Source organism: Frankliniella occidentalis, unplaced genomic scaffold (assembly GCF_000697945.3).
Source record: "Frankliniella occidentalis isolate FOCC.00 unplaced genomic scaffold, Focc_3.1 Scaffold32, whole genome shotgun sequence".
Classification (NCBI taxonomy): Eukaryota; Metazoa; Arthropoda; class Insecta; order Thysanoptera; family Thripidae; genus Frankliniella; species Frankliniella occidentalis.
In genome coordinates, this window is record NW_026267162.1 from 1230940 (window position 1) to 1238039 (window position 7100).

The 7100-nt window shown below is 46.2% G+C and overlaps 1 protein-coding gene and 1 long non-coding RNA gene across 3 annotated transcripts in view; one reads left to right on the forward strand and one right to left on the reverse strand.

Moving 5' to 3' along the window:
• LOC113210479 (zinc finger protein 135) overlaps window positions 1–7100 on the forward strand; it is a 177425-nt gene that overhangs the window by 51969 nt on the left and 118356 nt on the right. The gene's annotated exons all lie outside the window — the stretch shown is intronic.
• On the reverse strand, window positions 1012–1792 carry LOC127749106 (uncharacterized). The gene is made up of 4 exons (XR_008010971.1): window positions 1690–1792; window positions 1486–1563; window positions 1292–1401; window positions 1012–1203 (listed from the first exon to the last, which is right to left on the reverse strand). It is a non-coding gene; the product is annotated as an uncharacterized LOC127749106 (long non-coding RNA).

The following is a 7100-nucleotide window of genomic DNA, read 5'->3' on the forward strand; positions in this document are numbered from 1 at the left end:
CTCCTCCTCCTCCCCCTCCTCCTCCTCCTCCCCCTACTCCTCCTCGACCAAGAAAGCAAGAGTTGTGGGGCGGCGTGCGAATCAGAGGCGCTCGGCCCCCGCACGGCTTTTGGTCGAGAGTTACGGCGGTCCGAGGCGTGAGTGAGTGAGTGGGTGAACCTGCGGCAGTGCTCTGCCCACGCCGCGCCGGCCACGTCACACGCGCGTCAGCCGCGTCACTCAGGCGAACCGTGATGCAGATCGCCGTGGAGTGCGTTCGATCTGCGTGGCCCGGCCGCACCCGCGCCATCCCAGGCTGCCGCGCTGCGCAAACAAGTAAGAGTGACCGCCTCACTCACCTCCGTGTGTAGGCCCGTTTAGATCTTTAAAGGCTTCTGCACAAAACTGTCAGATTTTGCTGGCAGATTTGGCAGATAGATTAGGTAAACAGTATCGTTCAAAAAATAAATTAAAGGGGTCGCTGGGCAGTATGTACCTCGGCGTTTTTAGGCCCCCTCTCACTTAGAAAAGCAGTTAGTTCTTAGGCGCAAAGAATTTTTATTTACCTTCATGAAAATTTCATCGCAGAAATCAAAGAAACGATTTTCGTTAGGATGACGATAATTTTTATTCAACACTGATAAACTAAGAGTCCAACTGCTCAACACTTGAAAGTGTGCAAGTGCAAGTTTAATACTTGCAGGTGTACAGCTCCACACACTGTAAAAATTTTAGTCGTTCCAGTGACGACAATGTTAAGGCTAATTATTTTTACAAAGAAGTCGTTCCACACAAAAACAAACTTGTCGTTAACTTTACAGGATTCTTGTCATTTGTTTTGGAACGACATTTCTGATAATGAAAGAATCGTCATTAGTCATTGATGACAAAGTCATTTATTGACGACCTACTTGCCTATTGACGGGAGGTTCATTATTTCTTTATTTTATATTATTACAGGCTTATAATGCTGCACTAGAGAAGATTTAGTGCATGGGTGAGCTTTAAGGTAACAAAGAAGGCTCGCTGCTCTAAATGGAGATCAAGTATTCTTTATTTCATAAGTATCAGTAAATATACATCACGTTACATAGCTAGTCAAACAGTTACATTTTGAACAACCTTCATCAAATATGTGACAGCGTTGCCCTGCAGTGCTTTGCCACAAATAGATTGCCGTGGTTGAAGGAGGCTTTTTAGTGCTGTCTACGTTCGGTTGTCATGCTGTAAATAGTTTCACTCATAATAATAAACCATGTTAAGGAAAGGGACAAAAAATTTGGAATTCAGATACTTTTGTATTAGATTTTACCTGTACTTCTTGTAGGCTTGTAGTTGCACATGCAGAAACAGCAGTCCAAGTCCTTATTTGTGCTGGGCTATGCGTGAACAGTTACTTCTGCGTTTCAAAATCATACTATGCTGTAAAAGAGTACCAGTGTATTAGCGGCAAACTGTGTTCCAAATAAATTTAGTATCAAGGACGTGACATTCTAGATCTCTTACCAAACTTCAAGAGTCAGTGCAAATGTATTATCTCCTTGCTCGATTTCTGGTCCTTAGTGCAGATTAGGTTAGGTTCCACTGGAAAATGATAGATAATGTTAAGGGCTCAGATTGTTGGTATCAGGCAAAACGCGGACAAAGCAGTGTTAACAGAAGGCTCACATATAAATCAGATAGTTTTGAAATCATGAGAAAATGTCTTACCAGGATTGAAATTTCTGATCTCGTCGTCGGGTTTGTTGTGACGTGAAGTACCTAGTTATTAGCAGAGCTCCGACGCCGAGCAGACGACCTGTCGCGTCACCCTATTTGCAGCTGCAGCAGCCACCACATCACAACAAACAAACACACAAAAAAAACCAAGTGTTCAGTGCTCAGAATTGGAAACTAAGTCATAAATACTTTCAACAATCTACTGCCTTCCGTAAAGACACGCGATATTGGTCAGCTCCTTCGTAAAGTGTTAGAAGCCCTATACGTGTACAGTGTTGAGGTAAATCGATGATAAATAATCTTGCTCGCCCATTGAAAACATTTCCATATCTGCTCAAACAAGCTTTGAAATTATGGTTACCATCTTTTTCTTCTGTTTACTAAAAGACAACAATTTTGTCAAAATGATGAAATTGTTGTAGACCTGCTGTGACAAGATAATTGATAAATGAATAGAATTAAAATCTCGTTACTTTTAGGATATGTATTCTACAACATTGTCGTGACAACTTGTCAAATTGACAATTAGTGTCGTTACTGTTAATCCCTCTAGTGTTTACAAGAGTGTCGTACCAATATTGTGATTTGACGAGTACTTCATCACAATAAATTTACAAAATGTTTGTCAATGTGACAATGTTTTCTCATCCTAATTCCTTGACAAGATGTTCATCAATGATTTTCTCGTAAAATGACAAGAATTTTTTACAGTGCAGTCGTACACTTGCAAGTGTTCAACTCAGTAGGTGTACAATTGCAAGTGAACAACTTCTCGGTTGAACACTTCCTTTGATTTAACGGTCACTGTGTAGGAAGTGCTAAACCGAGGAGTTGCAGACTTGCAAGTGCACACCTACCGAGTTGAACACTTGAAAGTATTCAACTTGCAGTACCACACTTGCAAGTTTTGAGTAGTGGAACACTTAGTTTATCAGTGAACTCAACAATTTTTTTGTCAAATTAAAAAAAAAGATGTTTGTCAAATTGATAAAAAGATTGTTAAGAAAACATTTTTAGAAAAATTTGTTACAACCAAAATTTCATAGGTTTCGGCTAAAAGATATGATTTTCTGAGTTCTCCCCCGCCCCCATCTCTCTCTCTCTCTCTCTCTCTCTCTCTCTCTCTCTCTCTCTCTCTGCAGCTCATGCTCGCTCTCATTCCTCCCGCAGGAGCAGGTCCCTTATGGGCGGTCCCTACGTGACCTGCTATACGCAGTGAATAACACGCTGCGATGATAGACCGTGATCAGCTCCCCCCCGGTCCCCTTCCCCCCCAGGGTTCCCCCGTTCCGAACATGGAGCCGCCGTGTCGCTCCCGCTGATTGTGATTGGAATATGGATTGACGCTAATCAGGCGGGGAGGTCTAAATGAAACGGCTACACTTGCACGCGGCGCTGCAAATATAAACCGCAAGCGGCTCTTTGCATGAGCCCCGTCCCTCCCCCTACCCTCTTTCACTTTACCAATTGCAACACAAGAAATAAATAAAAAAGGCAAACATACAACTTGCACTTTTGTATACTGTTTTGAAATATTTTGTGATTTCCCAACAATAGCTCGATACGGAGGAGCTTTGAAATCACAACACGTCTTGGTAGTCGTGTACATTATTCCTTTCCTAATTTGAAATAGTAGTGGACCAAATGCATACTTTTAAGGTTAATCAATTTTTGATAACGAATGAAGGAGAGTCGTGATTTCCCAACAAATCACGAAGAGTCCTGGCAATTTTTCTCAGAACGAATTATTCGTGAAGTTCTGACCTTTCTTTGCCAGTGTAGCATATTAGGTGATCGGGTTTTTAGGGGGGGAAATATGAAAAACAAATCATCATTAGGTATTAAACTGTTAAACATCGTACACATTTAAATCAAGCCGAAAATCCTTTTGTCATTATTTGAGAGCATTTTTTGTCGGGAGAAATTAGTTTTCTAAGCGTGTTCTTTCACTCTTGTTCCTTATATTATTTTTTGTCAGTGCTTGTGTGTGACCTGTACGGACTTAAAAGTCGACTGAGGTGAGGTTTGAAGCGCGTGAAGGTGTTGTGCTTGGCGTGGGACTCTCACGGGTGGGGCCTTTATGGTCGTGACTACGGGCCACTTTGCGACGCACGGCGTAAAAATAGAGCGGTAAGTAGTAAGTGGAGTAGATGAGACTGTCCGTCCGCGAAAGGAGCGGACTAACCGCCTCGCTTCTGCCCCTCTCCGTACCCCTACCCCCGACCCGACAAACAGCCCAATTTGAGGCTCATACTACACTCCTCATATCGTAAAGCGACCGGCCGCTTGGCTCAACGCGAAAGGCCACGGCGATGTCAATCTGTTCGCTTGTGTCTGTGTGCGCGCGTTCGACCTCCACCCAACGCCTTCACCCCCCTCCTCCCTCCAACTCTTCGAAATTCGTAGCCCACTTCCCAAAGCACAACATGTTAGTTTTTCCAGTGTGTTTTTGTGTATGCCAAAAATTTTCAAAATTTGAAGCAGTAAGTACACAAGGAATGAGGCCAAGGACATATGTTTACAAAAATCAAGATTTGTCGGGTTTCTTTACTTCCAGGCACAGTCCACATTTTCTTTGTGTTGCGCCTCAAGTAGAGGAGAGACGCAATTAAAACACACTGAGGTGCACTCTAATTATTCTTGGTATCAATAGCACTTACGGTCTAATTTTGGACAGCTTTAATTTTCTGGAACATTTAGAAGCAAGATAACACAAATTTCGGGAGAACCTTTTTTTGGATCCCTGGTGTAGATGTGGGTTAACTTTGATGCATCACATTTACTGAACGGTTCGAGCTAAAATATGGACTTGTGCTCACTGGATTAAGCGGACAATTTTCTTCGCGAACCCACACCTCAATCACCCGCAAAAAAGTTCTGGCCCATTTTCCCCAAGACGGTTTACAAATTTCGTCGGTCCATTCTCCATTTGGAGACACCTTAGTCGAGATGGCAATCTCGGGCAAAAACTCTAGTTTTAATGCAAAATACTGAAAATGCCTGCAAACCACTTATTTTGCCCACAGTTCCGGAAGTATACTGTAAAAAATTGTCGTATCGGGCACAGGAAAATTTTCCATGTAAGAAGTCGTACAATAATAATTTAAAATTGTAAAATTTATAAGCCCTACGTATCCATTTGGAATCGAATAACGAGCGAAAGTAGGAGGTTGCACATGTACGACTCGTTTTGTAATGGCAAATTACTAAATATATCGTACATGTACGAACAATTTTTTCACAGTGTCGATATATTACGGCCAAACGCTTTCTGGCACTTTTTACAATTGAATTCAGGAACATATCCACCAAATATCAGCCAATTCGGACAGCGTCTTAGTTAACTTTATTGCTACATCGATGAGTAGTTCGCGGGGTTTCGAATCATCATCTAGATTCAAAGTAGGTGGTGCTATTCGTGTGTGCTTCGCCGTGTAGCCCGTTACGTCACAGGCGTGCGCTAGTTCGCGGGGTCCTGTTCAAATTCTCCGCGCGCGCGAGGGCGCCGCACACGCGACGTTATCTCGAAAGCGAAATCGAATCTGGCGGGGCATAGTGATCGGCCGAGACTAATTTCGGACCGAGCAGGGCGAAGCCTTTTTTTTTCGTCGGTCGCTCGCCCACAAATGGACCCGAAGCAGCAGCGCGAGCGCTCTGTTGTGGTGATGCATGGCGCTGCCGTCACTCCACTCCCACTCGCGACACACACGGATACAGACGTAACTGCCGTCGGAGGGGCACCGAGTTGCGGCGGTTCTCGTTTCAAACGCGCGGCAGATTTCGCGCGCCCCCGAGGACGACGCCGACGACGGGCTGCGTCGGCGCGGCCAAGGTCACCCAAAGTGATCTAACTGTTTCGTCTGCTGTGCTAAGCACCACCACGGCGTCGCCCAGGCGATATTCAAGCCTCGAGTTTGGAAAGCAAAAAGGAGGAAGGGGACGCCTGCCCCCACCCCTTTCTCGCGACTCGACCCACGCGCCGCACGCACACACTGGCGCGCGCTCCCAGTTTAGTGGGCCTCGGGGACGGTCCACGGGACGGTCCCTCCTCCTTGTCCGATTCCATTCATTGTGGGCCAACAGCCCGAGACGCCCACGACGCCTTCTAGCGCCATCTCACTACAGCGGTCCCCGCTTTTGCGCCGATAAGCGAAGGAGCTCTTTCGATATTGTGCTATGGAATGGGCCGCGAGTAAAGAGTGGGGGAGGGGGCGGCGAAGGGAATCGATTTTATTTCATTCGCTTTATCTCGTTAACCGTGGGAGAAACATATCACACCCGTCGAGTGACTCTCCAACAAAACCATAATAGTATTGTTACCTTTTCTTTCGTCGATGGCTTGTATTCCGATACTTTACTTTTGAAGGTATGGTAATAGGCAATGTCGCGATGCTGCGTTCACGTTCACTCCTTTGTCCACTTACTTCGAGGATGTAGTCACTCTCGCGAATCCACTCTGTTTAGTATATCGAAATCTTCTACTTCCTTGACTGTTGACAATGTACGCACTTATTTAGTTATTGATAGGGTAGGTTAATACAATTACGGCCGTTTTGGATAAATAAATAATGTGGTGCAAAGAAAATGGTTCTGCTGTCAAATTTGTGTGGGTGTAATTAAATGCGCGCCCTCGCAATGAACGTTCGCACGCAGCTCCGATGCATTATTATCATTCTGGACGGCGATTGATCTGCATGCAAATATACTTGCCCGATAGAGCTTTAATCGTGCACTGAGTGTGTCTCATTGAGATGAGGCACAGAGAAAGGAGCGCGGTGCGGCAAGAGTTCTCTGCTTGGCGGGCCTCGAGCAGAGGCCAATAAGAAACGAATAATATACAATTGTAATTTTTCATTCTCATTTCCCTGTTGGCGGGGCCGGCCGGCTCGCCCGCCGCACACCGACCACGTCGTAAGAAGGCGCGCGGCTGCATTTATTTTGAACGGTAATGAGGCGGTGTGCTTGCGGTAAGTGCCGCGCCGGTCCGATTGGGTTTTGATGGAGGCGACTCACTTGACCGCTGGACCGTGCGCTGCTGCCCCGCGCCGCCGCCGACCGCTCCCGATCCTCCCGCGGCTAGCTGGGCCGGGCTGGGCTGGGCCGCGGGGGGATCCGGAAGTTCCTTTTCTAATGAGAGAGGGTTCCGGGCCGGGCCGGGCCGGTGGTGCGGCTGCAGGGGGCCCCGCATGGGGTCCGGAGGCCTGGCGACGCATACCGATGCGGCCGCCGCCGGGGATGCGAATGGATGGCTGCCGTCACTCATTATTGGGCTAAACGAGCGACATAAGCAGCGAGCTAGGCGGTCCGAGACGATTCCCTGGGACGCCGCCCGCCGTGAAAAGCAGCATCGCTTTAGCCAACGTTTTCCTTCAATAATATACCAAGTACTTTTTTAAAATAAT